The sequence below is a fragment of the Marmota flaviventris genome, chromosome 2, assembly GCF_047511675.1.
Source record: "Marmota flaviventris isolate mMarFla1 chromosome 2, mMarFla1.hap1, whole genome shotgun sequence".
Taxonomy (NCBI): Eukaryota; Metazoa; Chordata; class Mammalia; order Rodentia; family Sciuridae; genus Marmota; species Marmota flaviventris.
Window position 1 is genome coordinate 141,293,504 of NC_092499.1, and position 22,841 is coordinate 141,316,344.

The 22,841-nt window shown below is 37.2% G+C and overlaps 1 protein-coding gene across 7 annotated transcripts in view; it reads right to left on the reverse strand.

Moving 5' to 3' along the window:
• Positions 1 to 22,454, reverse strand: part of Akap13 (A-kinase anchoring protein 13) — a 346,713-nt gene extending 324,259 nt beyond the window's left edge. For all 7 annotated transcript variants that reach the window (XM_071608649.1, XM_071608648.1, XM_071608646.1 and 4 more), the window contains exon 1: positions 22,385 to 22,454. The gene's annotated coding sequence lies outside the window, so the exon portion shown is untranslated. The remainder of the gene's footprint in view (positions 1 to 22,384) is intronic.
• Between the last annotated feature and the right edge of the window lie 387 nt (positions 22,455 to 22,841).

Below are 22,841 nucleotides of genomic sequence, written 5' to 3' on the forward strand. Positions count from 1 at the left end.
AGATTTTATGCTGTATGGATTTTGCCACAATTAAAATGTAAAAACAAAATTAAATATTCATTACTGGCATACTAAGCAGTTAGTGTTTTCTAGTTGAATAAACTCTAAAATAGATTATAGGCAAGACCGAGAACCACTTAGAAAAAGAGACAATCTAAATTGAACTCAAACATTTCCTCTTCCAGAAAGCCTAGCTAGCCATCCCCAAGGCAGAATGAGTCATGCCCCACAGCTACACAATCATTCATAACCAAAAAACTTTCAGAGAAACTTCCAATCCTTCTGGACTACTACCATCTCTTACTTCCCACCATCTACTCACCAACTTTCATCCATTTGACCTTCAAATATCCAGTAGAACTGTTAACTCTCCTCTATCTTCACTACATTCAGGACTACTTTCACAATCTCTGTCCCAGACTATTGTAATTCTCTCTTGTAACTTGTCTCTTAAGAGACAGTGCTCCCTTCTTCCCCAACTAAGTCACTATCCATACTGCTCCCAGACCACATTCTCCAAAACAAAAGACTACACTCTCCCCCTTCTGCTTCAGGAGGCTAAGCCCTAAATTCTCTATACAAACACATGAGACACTTCCACCTACCCCAGCTTGACCTATGACCATACCCTAACCACACTAAATAAATCAAATACATGTTACTGCTTGCTGCTGTCACACATTAAACTTTTTGATGTCTGTTTCTTTGTGCACACTGCATTGCTTCAGAAATATCTTTCCATTCTTTCTCTCCTCAACCTATGCCTAGAAAACCCTACTTACACTTTAAGATCCAGTGCAATCCTTTATCCCTCATTTGTGTTCCTTTGATTTCTGAATACCACAAAGTTGATATTGTGTCACCATTATACCATAAAGTTCTATCTCCCTGACTACATTCAAAAATTACCTTTTAATTTCTTTGAACATTCTGTTCAAATACTTTCTTCAATGAACTTATTCTACTTGTACTTACAATCTGACATAATACTTATTCTTTTTGTTTTGCACACAACATAAAAGAGTATTTTCTCCAAAGATATGTTCTCTGTGAACTGGGACTGTGCATTACTCCCCTTTGGTTCTTTCAGAATTTAGCCCATAATAAGGTGTTTCAAATGTTTGCTAAATGAAATCACAAAATAAATCTATCCCTAGAAACCATCAAACTAGCTCCATTCTCACATATTTTTCCCTCAAAGTATCTACTCTCTGCTTACTTGAAATATTATAAAATATAATTACACTTAAAACAATTAACAAAATAGCAAAATTGCAAACAAATATTAACCTATTCATGTCTTCTAAAACAGGAACACACAAATATTTTAACTAATTCATTTCTCAACAGGAATGCAGACTGCAAAGGTCAGTATCTGCTGCATAGCATCTCCTCTTCTACCTTCCAATATCCTATACTTAGAGGAAAAAAAAAAAATTTCCCAACACCACAGATGCAATTGCTTCTAAACAAATATATGCCTAGCAACAAGGAACATGCTATATAAAGTAGGTACTGTTTTTTTTCTCATTTTACATACAAGAGAACTGCAGCTCAAAAAGGGTTACATACCATATACAAATACACCACAATGAATCTGACATATATATAATTAGAATATACTGATTAAAATAATAATAATAATAGGAGGGAGATCAGTGGATGAGGGGCAGGGAGGTGAAGAGGGTAAGGGAAGGTACTGGGGAATAAAATTAATCAAATTATGTGCATAAACCAATTTGATACAATGAATCTCATTATTATATGTAATTACAATGTGCCAATTTTTAAAAATGCATTTTTAAAAAGGGTTAGTTAGCTAGTTCAAGGTTACAAAAAGCAATTGAGAGAAAGAAGCAAGACCTGAACCCACAATCATGAAATCACATATTGCCATGGGAATGTCAGCCATTATCCCTTCACTGAGAATGCAAAATGCATTTATAATAAACAAATGGAATTACTGCACTAATGTGAAGCATATGGTTTTAATGGAAGATTCAAAGCAAGCTTATTTTTCCAGTCACTCTCCTTTTTATTTTAAAAGGATTCTGCCAATAGTAGCATACACAACAGATAGTCCTGGTTTCAAGGTACACCATCCTTCATTACCTAAAGGCTATTAGCAAAATCTGCAAATGTTGGCAATTAACAACAACCCCCCCCCCAAAAAAAAAAAACAAAAAAAAAAAACACCTTGGCTTTGCAATGAGACTAACTTCAGCCCAAGTTCTGGATCCTGTCTTTCCTGGCTATATAAGTAACCTAGTTTCTTTGCACCCGAGATTTTCTTAACTAAAACATGAGTTAAAAATTTCCTTCAAAAGATGCTGAATAAAGCACATGAACAGCATCTAGCACATATTTAGCACTCAATAAATCTAAAGTTGTTTTTCACCCTACTCCCTGTGTACTAGAATCTTGTCTCCAATTTGTGTACCCACACTAAACTAGAATTCAAATAACTTACTTGGGTCCACAGTAAAATCAGGATGTAAATAACGATTCTTGTCAAACCAATTGTTTTGAGGATACATAAAGTCCACATGCAAAATTAACAAAGTCAGCTAGCAGCCAAATGAGACTAGAATCAAGAAGTCTTTTAAACCACTCAGTTCAAAACTGAATAAAGGACACACATCTTTCAGGAAATGATTATTGATACAGCAAAATACCAAGACAAAACAGTCTGAAACGGTTAAAACTGTAACCCATATGTTCCTCATAAGCCCAGACATATCAAATAAGTTACATTATGAAACCCTACAGATAGTTAAACACAAAACAGACCTTACATCATGGATGTGCCTAGGATACAGCATTCTAGATAAGAGTTTATGAAAACAATAACAACAATAATAATAATCCATTGCTACATAAGGCCCCACTAAGTGTTATGACTTGACAAACAGCAATATGTACGAGGAGGTACGTACAAACAAGAAAGGCAAAAGAACATTAAAGATAACTAAGCTAATTAATTACTGGTCTTTCAACACAGTCACAATCTAACAACCATTCACCCAGTAAACACTACAGAGCCCTAATCATGCTACAAGTACTAGGGATACAAAGGTATGACACTAGTCCAGTAAAGGGAATAACATACAGAAAAATATACAACACAGGATACAAAGCAATGTGCTAAAAAGGCTTGATAGGTCAGAAAGACAGATTATCTCCAACTATGAGAATAAGGTAGGGCTTAGGCAGGAAATATCCTCCAAGATTCACAACCAAACCTAAGGCAGAATCAGCCACTGAGAGAAAGGAACATTCCATATGTCCCTAGAGTCAAGCAGCACTGGCACACAAAATGATCAATACATGTTTTTGGAATGTCTGAATAAACAAAGGCACAAGCTGATGTATAGCAGTAATATAACCAAAATTGTGACTCAGGAAGAATAAACTGATAGAACATAAAACAGATGATATCCAAAGAAAAGAAAATCACTTCTGAAGTAAATTTTTTCATTCTTGGTCAGTCCTTCTCCTTAGAAATCTATTATATCAATAATTTCTGATGATGTATGTAGTAACATCAGGATAGGCTAGGTTATAACAATCAGAAAGTATAAGAGGTTGACCATTGTTAAGTTCACTCCTCACTCAAAGATCAACATGTAGCCAGATGTGGTGGCACACACCAATACCACAACTACTTGGGAGGCTGAAACAGAAGGATCTCAAGTTTAAGGCCAGCCTCAGCCTTAAACTTTAGTGAGACCCTGCCTCAAATTAAAAATAAAAGGGCCTGGTGATGTAGATAGCGGTAGAGTGCCTCTGGGTTCAATCCCCACTACCAAAAAATAATAATAAAGATCAACGTGGTTCTAAGGCAACTCAGTAGGGTTGCTGCCCTTCATGTTCCAATTCATTGTTCCATCCCCTTTATTCATATCATACTTCCAAATCAACTTGTATGTCCTGGTCCCATTTATCAGCTGTTAAATGCTTCTATCCAAAAGTGACACTTCAGTTCTGCTTACATTTCCTTGAACAGAACAAGTAATATGGCCACACCAACTTAAAAGAGGCTGGGAAATGTGATACCACACATGCATAAAAGTAGGAGAGCACTAATAACCCAGAAGAGCACTAATAACCCAGCATATGTTGATTTTATTTTTATAAACCATTATGTCTTAAAGAAAAATATGCTTGTTTTCTCTCTTTTTGACTATTTTAGGGATCAAATCCTAAGCCTCTTTATATCAAACCTCAGGCTGGCAAAAGAAGTCAATCCCTAAAATGTCTTTTTTTTCTTCTTCTTCTTTTTTCATTCTGGAAGGAGTTGAACCTAGGGGCACTCTATCACTAAGCTACATTCCCAGCCCTCTTTATTTCTATTTTGAGATAAGAGTCTCACTAAGTTGCTGAGACTAGCCTGGAACTTGCAATCCTCCTGCTTCAGCCTCCTGAATCACTGGAATTACAGGCAAGCACCACTGTGCCCAGCAAAATGCCCAATTTCTTTGTATTGGGTATCATCATAGTAAATTTGTGCTTGAGACATCTAAGTTTCCAACAAAATTCCTATGTAGCCATATAAGTATCATGACTCTGAGATTAATCTAATTTCTAATTAATTCACTAACTCTAAAGAATTTAACATGTGCAGTGGCACATGCCTATAGCTGTAATCCCAGCAAATTTGGGAGGCTAAGGTAAGAGAATCTGAATTTCCAGGCCAACTTCAGCAATTTAGTGAGAACCAGTTTTAGGATTTATAAAAAATAAAAATAAAAATTTAAGTTGGGGGATGTAGCTCAGTAGTAGAGCATCCCTGGATTCAATCCCCAGTACCACGAAAAATAAAAATGAAATTGAGGCAAGGTAAACTAAGTCACATGCCCAAAGTAGTTAGCAACAAACTAAGCTGAGAACACAAATCTGCTGAATCCTAATCCAGTGTCTGATCACTGACAACCAAGTTTTTTTCAGCTACAGAATGCTCTGTGTCAGAATTTTATCCTTCTCATCTCTGTCATCTGGCATCTTTTAACAGTGCCCTCACATTACTCTATTATTCACATATTATTATTATTTTGTTCTTCATCACTCATCACTCATTCTTTTATTATTTTGTTCCCTATTAATATTTTCAGATGTCCTAGAATAAGGGCAGAGAAACATTTAACTCCTAGCACTGATTTACCAAACCTTTCATATTTAATCCACATCCAGAAGACTGGAAAGAAAGTAACAAGACTCAAAGAATCTTTTGATATGTTAGCAGACAAGGTTCTGATATTCAATGCCTGACCTATTATATGCTATTACTCCATTTTCTTCATGCATTATCTTTTGTCAAGACAGTAAATACTGACACAAATTGACTAGCTTCTTTGGTAAACAATTTATAGCTCAAGTTACTAGGAGGAAGAAATACTGAGAAAGCAAGATGGCACACTTCTGAGATTCAAGCTCAAATAACGCAGTTGTAACAGAAAAAAATTAAAGTTAGCCTGACCCCAAAAGATTTCCAACAAAGATGCCCTTTGGGAAGCCTATAAAATTCCCATTAATTCAGGTTGGCAGAGGATGTCCTCAAAATTTCACATAAAAGAGGGTTCCCACAAAAACAAAATAACATCCAGACATTTAGATAACATGAACAGTTCAAGAATCAGGTATCTATCCTACATAAAACTTAAAAAAAAAAAAAAAGGCAGTTCCAAAGAGACCACAGAACTCCTCCTCTCACAAGTGAATAACCATATACATATTCCAGAACATAATTTTAGAGCCAGCATAGATCAGTTCATCTACTTCTAGTCTTTAATTTGTTTTCCTGGGGTGGGGGCATGGACACCTACTGGAGATTTAACACAAAAGCACCTTACCACTGAGCTACATCCCCAGCCCTTTTTGTTTTTTATCTTGAAATGGGTCTCACTACCTTGATTAGGGCCTCACTGAGTTGCTGAAACTGGCCTTGAACTTGTGATCCTCCTGTCTCAAGCTTCCAAACCATAGGGATTATAGGAGTGCACCACCACGCCCAGCTTCTAGATTTATCCATTACATTATAATTAATCAGCTTGTTCTTTATAACCAGGAATAGGCTAAAGATCAGCCAGGTAAAACTCCTAAAATTTTCCAAAAGAACAGACCCTTTGGTATATTTATACTGCCAGTAGGTGACTTATGCACCTACCTTAGAATCTCCTGTGCAACTGGCTCTTTCTACCTAAAGTACAAAAAAATCTTGACAAGTGTTATCTGGTTGGAAATCACTGCTGTTATAACTGAGACCAATTGATTCACCCTTGCTCCTAAAAAATAAAAGAAGTTTTGCTACACTAAAGTCAAGAGCACAGTTCTAATGTTTACTTTGATTTTCTTGATTATTTAAACTATAATGTCAACACATGAACTGAGACCTGAGGTACAATGTGTGGATTATGTACAGTCATGTTTTCAGAACTAAATGAGATTTAACATTAATTCTATAAATTTTGATATAGAACAGAATGGCCCCAGATGGCCTCTCAGAGCTCCTTGTTTAAAAGGGTACCTTACTTCCTATCATCTCTACAAATCTTATCTCAAATACTTCCCTGTCTCACTGATAAGAGTCACTCTGGACTTAGGAAGTATCCAAAAGAACATGGTACTAGTCACTCCTTTTATTTGAAAGTTGCCTTCATGTGTCTTTTAATATTGAGAACTGATCTTCGATTAGCTTTCAGTGCTTAGGGCCTCACTGAGTTGCTGAAGCTATTCTTTAGAAATACAAAGTTCTTTGATTTATTATTGGTTGTCAAGAATCCAGTATTCTAATAGTATTTCTATCATGACACTTAAAACTTTAAAAACTTGCTTTCTACATGTTATGAAAAAATTGTTTTAAAAAAAGCAAAAAACAAAATGGTAAGTAGGCACTCATGTTCTGTCAGTGGGAGTCTAAAGATTTTAAGTTTTCTGTAGTCAACTTGACATTATCAATGAACAGTTGCTGAAATAATTTGCCCTAGCAATTCCATTTCTGTGAGAAAAAGGTAAACAAGTATTCAAAAATACATGTATAAGTTGGTTATGGTTTGAACACAAGGTCCACCCTGAAAAGTTCATATTAGGCAAAGCAGTAGTTTAGAAGTGAAATGATTATGAGCTGCTCCCTCATCAGTAGATTGTAATTCATTTAACTGATTAATAATTTGAATGGACTACCAGATGGTAAATGTAGGCAGGCAGGGCTTGGCTAGAGGAAACAGGTCAGTGGGGGCATGCCCTTATGGATTATATCTTGTCCCTGGCTCCTCTCAGCCTCTCTCTTTTTACTTCCCAGGTACCCTGAGCTAAGCAGCTTTTCTCCACCATACCCTTCCCAACCATGGTGCTCTGCCTTACCTCAGGCCCATAACATTGGTATCACCTGACCAAGGACTGAATCTCTGAAACCATGAGCCCAAAGTAAATTTGTCTTCCTCCAAGCTGTTCTTATCAGGAATTTTGCTTACAATGATGAAGGGCTCAATAACACAGTGATTCATCACAGCAAGGTTTACCTTAGCAAAAAGGAAGAGGGGAAAAATTAGGCAAGGCGGGGGGAATATAACCTAAATATTCAAATAGGATATTTAGTGAATGAGGATAAATCTAAATTCATATAATGAAACATTATATAGCTATTTAAAAATACATCAGTTACTTGATAGAATATAAAGCTATATTCATGAAATGTTTTGTAATCTGTTTACACTTGAGTATGTACGTCACACATGGATTGTATTTATGTACACAGGTATACACACACGCACGCACACACACACACACACACACACCCTCTACAAATTTTCAAGTTTGGAAAGAAAAACATCAAATTATACCTAAAATAATTTCTTTGAGTAATGTTAACTACTTATATGTGTACTTTTTTGTGTAATGTATAATTTCTGACTTTCTAGAGGGCCTGAATATTACTACTTTAAAAAAAAATACGACTTTTTAAAAATTTTTTTTGTGAAGCATAAGAACTATCTGATGACCCCTAGCATATGAGATTATAAAGTAGAAAGTTAACTATAAAAATAAACCTACTAGCAAAGTCAAAGTTACATAAAGTCCTGCCAAAATCATAACTCACAATGGATGTCCCCTTTGCATAACTATTTCAACGCTTGCTAGAATGAGGCATTGCAGAGAAGAGTCTGGGCTCTAAAATCACAGACTCATGTTCAACACCCAACTCTGCCAACATTCTGTGCAATCCTGAGCAATTTATGTAGTCTGAGCCTCAGTCTCCTCATTCATAAAATATGATTAATAATAGATAGTACCTCTTAAAAGAGTTGTGAGGATTAAAATATGGTTTGCGGAGCACTTAGTACTAACCTTGGCATATGAAAAGCAATAATAAATGATGGCAATTATTACTATTATTATTGTTTTTATCATATCTTAATGAAAAAAATCATGAGCACTTTTAAGGGCAGTGACCTCATCTTTATTCAATCCTCAATTCTTGGCATCTAGCAGTGTGCCTGATACACAACAGGCCTTCAGTAACATGCTGAATGAAGTACATCCAAAATTAATTAACCTCCCTGAGCCTCAATTCCAGAAGAATCCTAAAACTATCTTGCTTATACAGATCAGAACTGATATACATAAAATACCCAGATCAATAGTATTCTCAATAAATGAACTTTTCCCTGCACATTTCTGTAGGCATCAAGGCTGAAGGAATAGAATAAATAACATTTTTCTTCTGAATTTAGTACTTGGGTCCTGAGGCATCTCACAGAGGACACATTATTTTTATTTGGTTTCAGGAAAGAAGTTTCTCCATTTAAGGACACATATCCTAGAGACCTAACGATTGAAGCAGTAGTCTTTAGACTGCCACAAGCACTTTTGGCCAAACAGCCAAAACAATATTTTACCACAGTGGGTTGGGGAGGCAGGGAGTGTGGTATTTCAGAGAATTCATGAATTTACAATACAATATATACAAACAGGAGCCATGAAAAACAGTGTTATCAATTGTTCTTGGGCTTCAAATAAATGCTGTTAAGATGCTGACATGAATTTAAAAGCATGGGGGGAAAAATTCAACATTTTTATCTACACTGGCCAATGAATTATTAAAAACTACAAAATTTATTAAGGCATTCACTGCCTCAAAAAAAAGTATTTTCTTCACAAAATTTAAAGTAAGTAGGAATGCATTTTAAGAAGAAAAACAAATTCTAGAGGGGAAAAAAAGGTCACTAAATTCTATGGGGGGAGGTGAAAAAACTGACAAGAAACCAAAAATAATTTTGTATAAATCATAACATTCTTGTGCTGGTATTTAAAGGTCTTCCAAAAGAAAAAAGAAAAAAGTCTTAACATAAGGGAGAACTCAAAAATTGCACAGATCAGTAATTTGTGCAGCTTTGTTTAATTTTCCATGTCTAATTTAACAGAAACCTCAGATTTCATATAAAAGTGCTTAATAGAAGGTTTATGGTCCTGTTTCTGTAATTATTCTGTTGAAAGGAAAATAGGCTACTCAGCACTCATTTGCTTTGAGTTAAAGTTGTCTCATTGGTATCCTGGAAACATATCCTGCCATGTTTTACAGAAACATTTCACAGTTTATAGTATTATATATCAGAATAAAAATAACATTTAAAAATCACCATTAAGGAAATGATAACTTTAAAGATAACTTAGATGAACATAATTAAAATGAAGCAAGGGTGAATTTGATGGTATCAGACATATTTTATCATAATAAAGCTGACATTTTAAAAATGATGCATGCAAAGAATAGCAAAATCGGGCTGGGGTTGTGGCTCAGCATTAGAGTTCTGGCCTAGCACGTGTAAGCCCTGGGCTCAATCCTCAGCACCACATATAAATAAATAAAATAAAGGTATTGCATCCAACTACAACTAAAAAATAAATATTTTTTAAAAAAAGAATAGCAAAATCTTGTTAATTCTCTAGAATCTGGGTAATGAGTATAGAGGGATCAATTCTACTGTTCCATTTTGAATGTTTTGAAATTGTAAATATTTTTAAATAAATTAGGCAGACATGTTACACCTACATTTCAGGCTAACCAACTAAAGGCCAATGATAAAGTTGAACAGGTTTACACTGTAAAGTGATAGAGCACTACACTGACCAATCACAAAAGTCAGGCAACACTTGTACAAATTTTGCCTCCAGACTTGGGTAACGCTGATCAATCTTTCATTTAACATGGTGTCTTCTCTTCCCTGAAAAAGGAATTAATTTAAACTCATAAAATCTGATGCTAAGGAAAGAAAAATTAAAATGTGTTCATTTATTTACAACAGGATATATTTTAAGTTAAATAATACATATATAGTTTTGACAAAATTTTATTCATCCTTCCATCAATCCAAATATTTCTTGAATAGCAACTATTATGTACCATGCTAAGGACAGAGTGATGACTAAAGCAGAGAAAAATCTGCCTCCATGGAGGTTATAATCTAGGAAGAAATTCAGACATGTGGTATTGCCTTACCCAATCTACTCAGTTAATCTGACAAATAAATCCTACTACATTAACTTATGAGAAAGGAAATAAAACAGTGGGCAAAGACAATATAGGATTAAATAAAGGAGTGAGTGAAAACAGTACATCTCAAATCCCTATTTTAAATAGGAAAAACAATCATTTATTCTAGCATGGTATCTTTAAAAATTCATTTCTGTAGCTTAAAATACTGGTATAACCAGCTAAGTCTCCAAAACAAAACTTTTATCTTGTCTAATTTATATACATAATTTATCCTGACCAAAAAAAAAAGTTTCAAAAAAAGTCCTCTTTTTCAAAAAGGTAAGTAATGTTCTCTTCAGACATCCTAGGGTGACTTACAACATTTAACTAAGCCAATCTCAATTATGCAAAGATCATATAAAGTATTATTCAAGGTCCAGCTGTACAACATTCCTTCCACAAATCTTAGTGGAAGAACAGAAAGAATGAACAGCTTAAACTTGGGTATATTTAATGTTAAAAAGAGATTCTCCAGCCACAAGCAACTCATGTTTTAAATTTTCAGATTTTAAGGGCAGAAGGAAAGGAAAAGGGGGAAAGAGACTTTGAAAAAACGCCATCTGATAGAGGAAAAAGTTCAGGGCCATTCTTTTCTAGCCCCATTAAAAGAACAGATTCTCATTCATGATTTTAAAAAATTGTTTTAATTAAATATTCATGCAAAGCTCTAAGAATTTAATTAAACATACATGCAAAGCTCTAAGAATTTTCTTTTTGCCTTCACATACTTAGGTTTCTCTTGCAAGGTCATCTAAAGATTCAAAAACAGGTCCCTGTGAGTATAAGCAATGATGAAAAAGATGTCCTGTCTTAGGAAATCACCCAGATACAACATTTCTCAAATGGTCCTATTTGTTGCACTACATGGGGGGCGGGGGGGGGGGGGGACGATGTTTAAAGTATAATATAATAATGTGGTTGACAACAGTAAGAAAATCAAGTAATTATTCCAAACAATACTCACTGATATGAAAACATCCTCTGCCACATTTCATGTATAAGAGCTTAATTTTTATATCTTCCTCTGGCCACCCCTCTAGCGCTCAAGAAAAAATAAGTCATTAACAAATATCGTTTCACAGAACAAAAGAACCCAAAGCAGAAGAAAAGCAGTGGCCTACTCCAGGTCACACAGCTAGTTATATGACAGAACCACAGCAGAACTAAAAACTAGAGTCTCCTTTCAACTATACAATCCTGCAGGAAAATCCAATTTTTACTTGGGATAGCAAAGGAGATGATGGAATCAGGTAACAAATGAGGAGGAGGAATGCAGCAAGGTATCCATTAGTCATTATCTCCTAACCCAGAATTAAAAAGAAAAAGAATTTTCCCTAGCAATTTGCATGCATAACAGCTCTATCCAAGTGCCTGGGGTCAGTTCCAATCACATCCTGCCATTTTAAAAATGCTCATAGGAATGAACTGGGACAATTCACATTTAAGGGACTAAGGAAGAGAAAGCTGCATTACAAGTCTTTGAATCACCCATGCCTTTTCCCAACCATTCCACCCATTGTCTTTTTTTTTTTTTCAATCCACATAATTCTACTCCCTCACATTAAGAAGATGATATACAGCCAAAAACATGCTTGATATGAACTAAGCTGGGCCAAAAACTAAAGGTCTATTTAACACCTGCATTTTTCTCACTTAAGACTCCCCACCTAACACTTCTGTACTCCCACAATGAACCTAAAAAATCTGGATTTTCAACTTCTAATAAAGGTTAAAAATGACCTAACTAAATATTTGTAAAACACTTTAAAGATGTGAACAAATATGCAAATGTTAATTATTAATTTCCATCCTCAAAGTTCCTGCACATGAGAGAAAATATAATTCTACTGGCAAGTTTCTGGTTTTCAAGGCAGAAACCTGAAAGCCTAGTACGTTTTTAAGAATTCTAGGAAAATTTTTAAAGCAGACCATAGTGATTTTCTATTTACAACATGAACAAGCTGGAATTTTAAGCTGGCTATTTTGGATTTAGTTATATCACTGTGAAAAAAATGTGACCTATGGCATAAAACTAGATAGACTATGTATATATAGTCACAACATCCTAGAGGAAAGGTGTAGTTTGCCACTGACCAATATATGCCTTTAATCCTCAAAGAGAGAAAGCACATTAGCCAGGCCCCAAGGTTTCCTGTGACCAAATAAACACTAAGAACACTACTTCTCTCACCAGGCATGATGGTGCATGCCTGGGAACTCAGGAGATTGGGGTAGAAGGTTCACAAGTTCAAGACCAGCCAGAACAACTTAGCAGATTGTTAGCAAGACCCCATCTCAAAAATAAAATAAAAAGGGTTCGAAATGTAGCTCAGTGATAAGAATACTGACTACCATACTCAAGGCCCTGATTTCAATCCCCAGTACCCCAGGGGGAATAAAACAAAAGAACTCTACTTCTGAACTCTTGTTGCCACCATTTTTCCCTAAATAACTCCACAACTGTAAACTCTATTCTGAGTTCAACCTCTTGTTGAGATGCAAAAAACCATCTCTCTCAGGTTGTCAAAGGTAACAAATTATTTTCACACAAGGTCACAATGGACTTCCTTTCTCTGACTCCAAAAACACACCCACTGTAGACCAACAGAATTCAACTAGCAAGACCAAATCATTCTAAGTGCTTTCAGATGTGATTCATGATATTAAAGAAAATGTCAAATTTACAAAACGCTCCTGACATATCCACCACCTTTAACACAGCTACCACCTATGAAAAAGAGTACTTTCAATTACACCTATGAAAGAGAGTACTTTCAATTACACCTATAATCCCAATGACTAGGGAGGCTGAGGCAGAAGTATCACAAGTGCAAAGCCTGCCTCAGCAACCTAGCCAGGCCATTAAGCAATTTAGTGAGACCCTGTCTCAAACAAACAAAAAAAGCTAGGGATGTAGTTGGGTTCAATCTCCAGTACAAAAAAAAAAAAAACCTGATAAAATTCAGATTTAAGACAAAACAAAAACTCCATACTCCGCTCAATTTCTCTGATGTGTCATGGTACCACAACTAGCCTTATAGGAAAAGTATTGGCTAACAGTATTCCAAGAAGCCAGTATGGATTCATATCAAAACCACCCATACCCTCTTACCTGATTGCCCTCTATGATTAAGGACTCAATTTTTTTAAAAAACACAGACAATGGTAACAAGTAATGTTAGCACAGCAAACAACTGAAGCCCATCACCCCAGAAACTCACCAACTGAGCAGACTCTCCAAAAATATTAACTTCCTTTATGAAAAATAAGAGTAAAGACAAATACATACACTGAAGGAAATCAGAAAATCAAAAATTACTCTATACCATCTCACTCCTCAAGAGTGACTAAACATTTTGCAATAACCTCTTTCCAGACTCTTTTGTGTATCTATGTATGTGAAGTACACACAAATAATACCCTTAGCATCACATTAAAAATGTCATTATCTATCGACTATTACCAACACCTTTAGAAACAGGAAATGTACAATAGATTTCATAATAATATTTTTATCATGATCAGACAAGTTTTCAGAATGTGAATTCCTACTAACTCTGATACAGTAGGGCTCCCTTATTTGTAGAATCCCAAGAAACCACTGAAAATACCAAACCTTATATATACTATTTTTTTTCCTACACATACATGCATGTAATAAAGTTTAATTTGTAAATAAGACATAAGAAACTGATAAAAAAAAAACAATAAAAAGAACAATTATAACAATTTCCTGTAATAAAATTAAGAGTGTGGTCTTCCTCTCTCTTTTCTCTCTCAAAATATCTTATTCTATTGTACTCTACCTTCTTGTTTACAGCAGTAACTGAAACCACATATATGGAAACTGCAGATAGGCAGGGATTACCGTATAAAGCTTATAAAACATATGCAAGATCCAATTGTTGAAAACTACAACAATGATGAAAAATCAAAGATGGCCTAAATAAACAGATATTCCATGTTCATGGCTCAATGTCATAAAGACATCAATTCTCCCATGATTTACAGATTCAATAACATGACAACCAAAAATCCCAAACACAGGGCTGGGGAGTATACCTTAATGGTAGAGCACTTACCTAGCATGTGTGAGATCTGGGGTTCCATCCCCACCACCACAAAAGAAAAGGGGAAAAAAAAAAATCAAAAAATTCCAGAGGGATTTTTTTAGACATCAACTAGATGATTCTAAAAAGTGTATGGAAAGGCAAAGCAATACGCAGCCAGAAGGAATTCTGAAAAATAAACACAATAGGAGAACTCACAAGACCTGATTTCAAGACTTACCATAGAGCTACAGTGGTATGGGGATGTAGCTCAGTGACAGAATGCCTGCCCAGCATACATGAGCCCCTGGGTTCTATCACCAGTACCACTGCCAAAAAGGGGTGGGGGGGGGGGGGGGTTACACACAAATAATATTTTTATCATGAGGGACTATAAAACCACAGTAATCAACAATGGTAATGGAGAAATGAAACACAGATCAATAGAACAGAATAGAGAACTCAGAAACAGACCAATACATATATGGCCAAATTTCAACAAAGGTACAAAGGTAATTCAATGAAGAAAGGATAGTCTTTTCACCACTCACTGCTAGAAGATACACATACAAAAAAAAACAAGAACAACAACAACAAAAAAAAACACTCATAGCATGAATCACTTAGGGAAATTAACTCAAAGTTGGTCAAACCACCACCAAAATAGTTTCAAAGTTTATAAAACAAAATGTAAAATTTGAAACTATAAAGCTCCTTAGAGAAAATACGGGGAAATTTTTGTGCTATAAAGTTAGCAAAGATTTCTGATACTACCTACACCAAAAGAATGCTCTATGAAAAAAAAACATTGTACAATTAAGATATTCTGCTCCTTAAATGACATTAAGGCTACCAATTATTATAGAATGTCATATTTAATTAATTCCTAACCATTTAAGTAGCTCAGTGGTAGGGCACTTGCCTACCATGTGTGAGGCACTGGATTCAATCCTCAGCATCATATACAAATAAATAATATAAAGGTATAAAAAATACAATTAACATTTTAAAAAGGATAAAAAGATAAGCATCATAGGAGAAAATCTGCAAATCATAATCATAAATCTAGAATATTTGGGGGGGGGGGGGAGTTACCGAGATTGAACTCAGGGATACTCAACCACTGAGCCACATCCCCAGCCTTATTTTGTATTTTATTTAGAGACAGGATCTCAATGAGTCACTTAGTGCCTCATTGTTGCTAAGGCTGGCTAAGAACTGCAGATGCTTACAGCCTCCTGAGCTGCTGGGATTTTTAATGGCCAATTTTAAATAGAAACATCACCAAAGAATGGCAAATAATCATATGAAAAGATATAATCATTAGTCACTGGGAAAATTTTTAAAAATAAGGCTACATTCTGCATAATTCCATTTATATGGCATTTTTGAAAAGGCAAAGACTTGGAGACAGAAAACAAATCAGCAGTTTCCAAGGTCTGGGGGTGAAGAATGGGTTGACTACAACAGGACTCAGAAGAGGGCTGGGGATATAGCTCAGTTGGTAGAGTGCTTGCCTCACATACAGAAGGCAATGGGTTCAATCCCCAGCACCACACATACATATATATATATATATATATATATATATATATATATATATATATATACACACACACACACACACAGAGACTCAGAAGAATTTGGGGGGATGAAGGAACTCTGACTGCTCCTTTTTTTTTTTTTCAAGGAGTGGCTATATGAATGTGTACATTTGTCAAAACTCAGAGAACATTACACATTAAAATGGGTAAATTTTAATAAATGTAATCTATACATGTAAAAAAGAATGACAAAAGACAAGAGAAACATAAAAATGTACTGATGGGCTGGGGATGTGGCTCAAGCGGTAGCGCGCTCGCCTGGCATGCGTGCGGCCCAGGTTCAATCCTCAGCACCACATACAAACAAAGATGTTGTGTCCGCCAAAAACTAAAAAATAAATATTAAAAATTCTCTCTCTCTCTCTCTCTCTCTCCTCTCTCTTTAAAAAAAAATTTTGGGGCTGGGGATGTGGCTCAAGCGGTAGCGCGCTCGCCTGGCATGCGTGCGGCCCGGGTTCGATCCTCAGTACCACATACAAACAAAGATGTTGTGTCTGCCAAAAACTAAAAAATAAATATTAAAATATTCTTTCAAAAAAAAAAAAAAATTAAAAAAAAAATGTATTGAGGCAACTTTGATTTTACCCTGGTTCAAATAAAATTGTTTTAAATCAACTATAAAAGACATTTAGGAGACAAAAAAAAAAAGCTGAATATGTATGAATAATAGTACAGAATTATTATTAAACTTCTTAGACAGAAATAACTGCATTTGGTTATACAGAACAAGGATCAGCAAATTTTTTTCTATAGAAGGCCTCACCATAGATATATTTGTCTTTGAGGATCACAGGGTCTCTGTGTTAACTACTCTAGGATGCCACTGTAGCACCAAAGCAGTCAAAGACAATATGTAAACAAAAGGGCGTGGCTTTCCAAAGAACACCCTATTTACAAAAACAGGCAGCAGGCCAGACTTGACAAGACAAAACTGAACTACAATGACAGAAAAGAGAGTACCCTAGTTGTTGTCTATGGTGAGGTAGACAATGGGTAAGAGTTGAAGGGACTGCTGGAAAGCAGCACATCACAAATGACAGAAATGTTCTATATCTTGATAGTGCTATTTAAGTTATAAGCACGGATACCTTTTCAAAATTCACTAAATTTTGTATACTTAAAACAGGTGCACTGGGCTGGGGTTGTAACTCGGTGGTAGAGCTCTTGCCTAGCACATATAAGGCACTGGGTTCAATCCTCAGCACCACTTATAAATAAATTAAATATAATATAATTATTATAGAATGTCATATTTAATTAATTCCTAACCATTTAAGAATAACTGGTTATTTTGAGTGACAGGCTAATACTATGGAAAAGTATGAGCTTATGACATGATCAGAAAGTACAAATTCAAAAACATTAATTTCCATAAAAGAGCCTACCGGTATTGTGTCCATCTACAACTAAAATTATTCTTTAAAAATGGGTGACATATCATAAATTTATAATGCTTCTATAAACTTGACTTGTTTTTCAAATGTACTTTTTCCAGATGACAGTTATCAATGATGTAAAAAACATGGCCTTTGGAGCCAGAATTCAAATTTCAGCACCATGGCCTACTACCTATATGGTCACTGCCAAGTCACTTTAGTTATTTCCTCATCCTAAAATAGATTAATAATTCCTACCTCATAGGTTTAAGAATTATATAAGAAATATAGGTAAGATTCAGTATAACATCTGGCACATAAGAGGCACACTCCCCTGACTTACAAAGTTTTTTAAATCTTAAGTATGAAAATGATAGTAAAGATCAGACTAGCTTCTTTTGTAGTCTTCTGAAATATTCTGACATTCTTTGTTCACTGTTGTGGTTTCACCTGACTTCAAGCACTGGCATCCAATGTCAGTTCCTGTAAGTCCACAGTAATTTGGGTCTAACAGCAAGCACTGTGAACTGAAATTTATTTTAGAAAATATTCCACAACAAATGTTATAAAAGGAAACAAAAGAAGACCCAAACGTGAAAAGAAAAATATCAGTTTCCCAAGCAAAAAGAATGGCAATAAAAATGTTGTACTATTTTAATTACCTTCTTTAAAGAACAAACAATAAACTTGGATGTTTTCCCTTTTTAGACTAGGATTTCAGTTTTATTGAAAGCAGTAGCTAACCAATGAAATTACACCACCACACAGCATTTGTTTTTTTCAATATTTATTTTTTTAATATTTGGCGGACACATCTTTGTCTGTATGTGGTGCTGAGGATCGAACCCGGGCCGCACGCATGCCAGGCGAGCGCGCTACCGCTTGAGCCACATCCCCAGCCCCACCACACAGCATTTGTATAGTGATTTATCTCATGTGTTTCTCACAAGAGTAGTATATAATAAACAGGACAAGGATAATATTAATTTTTCACTTTATAAGGAAGGATACTAAGTCTAAGGCAGATAAAGCAGCTTGCTCAAGATCACACAGCAAATAATGGTAAACTCTGGATGTGAAGTCAGATCCTGTGATTCCATATCACATGCTTTTACTAGAGATCACCATCAGAGAACTATCTTCAGTCTGTAAAACTCTTAACTCCTACTGACTTTTTGTAATATGATGTCTTAGTTAAAAACACTAATTATTATAGAATGTCATATTTAATTAATTCCTAACCATTTAAGAATAACTGGTTATTTTGAGTGACAGGCTAATACTATGGAAAAGTATGAGCTTATGACATGATCAGAAAGTACAAATTCAAAAACATTAATTTCCATAAAAGAGCCTACCGAGTGACATAAACGGTAAACACCTCACACCTATTCCTTCTCTCCCACCCCAATATCCACATCATATAAACACATTAATATGCAACTTTCCCAGATACTGAACACAGCTCTGAAGAGGTGAAAAAAGAAAGTACCCCACTGCCCAACACAACTATTCATACAAATGACAGTATTTCAGGAACAGATCTGCTAGTCCACCCTCCCAACAAAGACTGATAAAAATAGGTGATCTATTCATCTTCTACTTATTCTGTATCATTCAACCCAAAAGTGAAGAGAAAGACTATAAATCTGAGGACATGCTCACAAAACAAACTTTCTACCAACTGCTTCCTCCAGTCTCCCCAAAGACAGCCTGACAGGGGAAGCAGTGCTTTCAAATGGATACCTGCCCTCATTAGTAATAACTATAGTAAATGAAACCTACTTGAGTGCGCTAAACATTAACCTTGAAGGAGCAAGCACAGCTGGGTGCAGGGGCAGCACATCTGTAATCCCAGCTACTCAGGAGGCTGACCAGGAGGATCACCAAGGTTGAGGCCAGCCTGGGCAACTTAGCAAGATCCTGTCTCAAAATTTAAAATTAAAAGGGTTGGGGATATAGAGTGCCCCTGAGTTCAATCCCCGGTATATAAAAAAAAAAAAAAAAAAAAAAAGCGTATAAATAAGACTCAAGTCTCAGGATTTCTTCTTTATCAAAGAAACAGCTGAACCACCACACACAGAAGCATCACTTTTAAGAATGCTTTTGTAAGTTATGTAAAAAATGCATCAAAATTAACATTATGGCTACCAGGAGACAGCTACCTAACACAGTTTCACTTATTCCTAAGAACACTGTAAGCATGCTACTACACCTTTTAGAACAGGAAACTGAAGCTGAGAGGTAAAGTAAGGTGCTCAAGGACAAAACTATTCAAAGGAAATGTGAGGATTTGGACTCAAATTTACCTACCTCCAAAATGTGTGTACTTCCTTCTAAATCGTGCTATCTCCTAATTTCACAACTGAGGAACATGCGGAGTTGTGAATGGATTAGTACAGCAGTTTTAACATTTTAACCTTTCACCAACTGGGGGGGAGGATTTCTAAATTGCAATCTTTTTTTTTTTTGAAATCCATAGTGCATGATCTGAACCCCAATTCAAGAAGAAATCAACAGATGAAAAGGAGGGTGAGAAATCCTTTTTAAATAAAACTAAATTTCATCACAGATGTACAAGTAAACTCTCATTTTGGACAAGTCCTCAGAGTCAATGGCTACCTCCTCTGTTCACTACCACTGGCTAGTAAAAAGCATTTCACCCAATTCAAACACATGCTGAATGCCTGCATTGTGTATAACACTTTTTTGGGCAAAGAGGATACAAAGCTAAGTAAGGCCCATTACAGTCTTCAAGGAGTTAAAAGACCAGAGGATTCCATTTACACTACCAGTACAGTTACTGTTCAGTCCAGCAAATAAATGAACTGTGAGAAATTCTATAACGAAAGTATGTACAACACGCTATCACAGCCTAGAGAAGGAAAGCAACTGGTGTACTTGTCACACTACATTTTAAGTAGTATTTGTTTACATTATGTCCCTCCCTGACAACTAGTTCCAACCTCTGTCACCCTCCCTACCTTCCACCCCACAATCACACACACACACTCTCTCTCTCTCTCTCTCTCTCTCTCACACACACACACACACACACACACAAAACCACAGAAACAGGAAAGGAAGCCCAAGACAAACATTGTGATTCCTCCATCCCTATGCCTTAAGAAATGTCTTCTTTTAGCTTATCAGGTGAAGAAAGTTGGTTTTCAAGCACAAGAAGGCCAACCAAATCAGAAACACCCAAAATCACTTCTCCAGATTACTCACTAGCATGAGAAATCAAAACAAAGCATTACACTCAGTATTTCCCAAATTTCTTTAATTTAGCAAATGGCAAAGGGATACAACTGAAATTAACGTTAAATGATACTTTGGTCAATTTGTTCCTCTATGAATGACAGACATGTAAGCTAGTTCCATCTGGGGAATTTAAACAGAATTATTCTCATATCCTAAGCCCAACAAACCGAATGCAGTGGAATGGTACAACCAAAGCTTAACAAGGCTTGTAATTAATGCAGTCCACAAATCCCCAAGAGACCATTACAGAGGGCAAGAACAGTAACAATGATTTATCTCAAATGATCATAACTCCTTCACAAATTTGCAAATAATGACCTTTCAAGCACTGCAGCATTTGTCCTGATCTGGACAGTCCAAGGGCTTATAAAAACTGAATAAACTGCTTCTTCTGAAAATAAATCGGAGTGGGGGTAGTAACCAAAGAAGGTCCAATGCTAAGCACTTCATATTTGCCTGAGGCAATAAACTCTCAAAATAACTTCATTACTGAGTACAAGAGCAAAGAACGAACACCAAAATATTGCTCAATCCAACTTTGATTGTGCATTTCTGAGTACACAGTAGGATCAAGAAACAATATGTCGGAACTATTCTGTTAATTATTTTTTTAAAAAACGTGTACTCTTTCTTAATGGAAAAAAAAAAAAAATTTCCCCATGAGTTTTTAAAACTCCTTACATACTGGTTGGCTTAGCAAACAAAAAAAAATTTTTTTAAGTGTCCCTGAGCCATATTTACCAAAAAACAAAACAACAACAACAAAAAAAAAAAAAAACTGTAGCAAACAACAAAAAAAAATTTTTAAGTGTCCCTGAGCCATATTTACCAAAAAACAAAACAACAACAAAAAATTTAAAAAAAAAAACTGTTTCTTTTGGTCTCAAAGTGTTGCTGCACTTGAGCTCTGTGGCAAGGCGAGCCAAATGCACGGTTCCCGGAGCGCTAGTGGACCGCACCGGTCCCCCCTGGCCTCTGGTGTCGGGAGAAGACGCACGGGTCAGTAGGGCCGCGCCGCCGGAGAAGACGCAGAAAAGCCCCCCGAGGCGGGCGCGGCCCGAAGTGTTTACAGTCCGCACCGGCCCGGGGGAGCCGCTCCCTAGCGCTCGCAGCACTTGTTCACGGCAGCGCACTCCGCCCGACAGGCGAGACCCAAGGAGCGGTTGCCCGCCCGGGAGGAGAAGGACGGCCCCCGTGGCGCGGAGCCCCGGGAGAGGGTCCAAAGCCTCGCGGGGGGCGCAGGCGCCACCGGAGCAACCGCGGCCGGGAGAGGTGCCGCGCCCCCCACCCAGGCGCCGCGGCAGCCCAGAGGGGAACAGCGGGAGCCGGAGGCGCGCCTCAGCCCGAGCACAGACAATACCGGAGGAGGGGTTCACAGAGCGGGGCCGCGGAAGTGCCCGCCGCCCATTCATCCCCGCCCGCGCGCCCCCGGCCCCGGCCCCCGCCCCCGCCCCGAGGAGCCGGCGCAGGGGGAGGGGCCGGCGCTCCGCGCTCCTCGCCCCGACCCCTCCTCAAACCACAAAACTTCCCTCAACTCCATCAACTAAGTTGCCCTCTCACCGTGCGGCTCCCGGGGCTCCCCCGCGGGCCGAGCCGGAGCAGCTCTGCACCTTCGCCGCGGAGAAAGACAACAGACGGCCGCTCTGCGGCGACGGCTACTAGGCGAGGAGCCGACTCGGCGGTTTCGACCGAGCCCAGGCGCTTCACCACGGCCGCTTCGGCTCCGCGCTGGCCCAGCACACAACCAGCTACCCACGCATGCGCCGCAAGCCACCGGGCTTTGGGCGGGGCACTAGAGGAGGGCCGTAAAACCTAGGAGCCCTCCTGTGAGTAAGCGCGGAAACCAGGGCCAAGAGCTGGGATTGCATGGTAGAGCTGCCCATCAAACTCCGTGAGGCCAATAGAAGTCTTTCTGGGCAGTGTGCTCTGGTTGCTAAGGGAGGCTGAGGTTGACCGCCGCCGCTGCTCCGAAGCAAAGTGATCAAAGTCGGGTAGCTAGCAGCTGCCGCTGGTTGAA